Here is a 1,686-nt window from a genome sequence, read left to right on the forward strand (position 1 = left end):
CAAACATTCAGACCATAGCATAACGCTTTTATTTCAACCTTAAGGACTCCCTTTACTATTTCTTTTAGGGCAGACGTGGTGGTAAACTCCCTCAACTTTTGCTTATCTGAGATGTCTTTTATTTTTGAAGGACAGTTTGCTAGATATAGAATTCTTAGTTGGTGACTTTTATCTTTCAGCACTTTAAATATGTCATCCCACTGCCTTCTGGACTCCATGGTTGTCACTGAGAAATCAGATGATAAAGTAATTGAGGAGCCCTTTTATATGATAAATAGCTTCTCTCTTGCTTATTTAAAGGTTCTTTCCTCACCTTTGTCTTTTGTTATTTGCTTTGCTTATAATGTGTCTGTTTGGTTTACTTTGTATTTATCCAACTTGGAGTTTGTTGAGCTTCTTGGGTTATACATTTTTGTCTTTCATCAAATTTAGGAAGTTTTGGCCATTATTTTTTCAAGTAATTTATCTTCCCCATCTCCCTCTTTCTCCTCCTTGTGAGATTCCCATAATGTGTATAATGGCCAGTTAATGGTGCCCCAAAAGTCCCTTGGGGTCTATTTATTTTGCTTCATTTTTAATAGTTCTGTTTCTCAGACTTAGTTATTTCAATTGTCCTTTCTTCAAGTTTCCTAATTATCTCTTCTGACTGTTCAAATCTGCTGTTGATCCCCTCTAGTAACTTTTCAATTTAGTAATTTATTTTTCAGCTCCAGAATAATAAATTCATCTTCATTAATATATTTGTTTGGCTCCTTTTAATAATTTCTATTTCTTTGTTGATATTCTCATTTTGTTCACATATCAATTTATTAATTTCCTTTAGATCTTTGCACATATATTCCTTTAGTTCTTTCAGCATACTTAAGAGTTTTATTAAAGTGTTTGCCTAGTACATCCAATGTCTGGGCTTCCTTGGGGTTGTTTTTTGTCTATATTGTTCCCTTGAATGGTCTGTTTTCCTCTTTCTTTATATGCATTGTGATTTCTGGTTGGAAATGAGACAGTTGGAATTACAGTCACCTCTACCACTTTTTGCAGGTTGTCTCCATACTGGTGCAGTCCTTCACCAATGAGTTAGACTTGCTCTGAGCCTAGAGATCAGCCAAAGATGAAAGGTTGTTCTTTTCAGGTCTCTTCTAAGCCTATGTCTTGCTTTGGTCTTCCTGTACTTTACTTAATTCCTTTGTATACACAGCTGCTTTGAAATTTACTAATTTCCTAAACAGTCTTGTCCCACTCTTGTCAGGGCCTGAGTTTGTCTGTTGTGTGTCTGTGCTCATAATCTTTTGCCCCACTTGTCTGTGGGTCTGTAGTGTCATTGCACCTTTCTTGAGCAGTGCCTTCTATTTTCCCACCTGAGATCTGAGTTTGGTTAAACAAATGTCAGTCCTTCAGATAGCTGTCAGACATACATGATAATTTATAAATAATGTCTGCTCTTCACTCTGGTTCAAGAGAGGGAAAGGGTTACTGGACTGCCTCCTTTTCCAGACCAACACTAGCACTCCATGTAAGGGTGGGGTAAGGGCAATTAAAACATCACAAATCTTCCCTACTGTTCTGAAGGTGGCTTTATCTTTTGGGGCTTTTGTTAAGTTACTCTAATCCAGTTTTTTTCACGGTTTTCCAGAATTATTCTGAAGTTCTACCAATTTCCACACAGGGGAACAAGATCTTGTAGCTTCC

The sequence above is a fragment of the Leucopleurus acutus genome (assembly GCF_964270905.1).
Source record: "Leucopleurus acutus genome assembly, chromosome: 7".
NCBI lineage: Eukaryota > Metazoa > Chordata > Mammalia > Artiodactyla > Delphinidae > Leucopleurus > Leucopleurus acutus.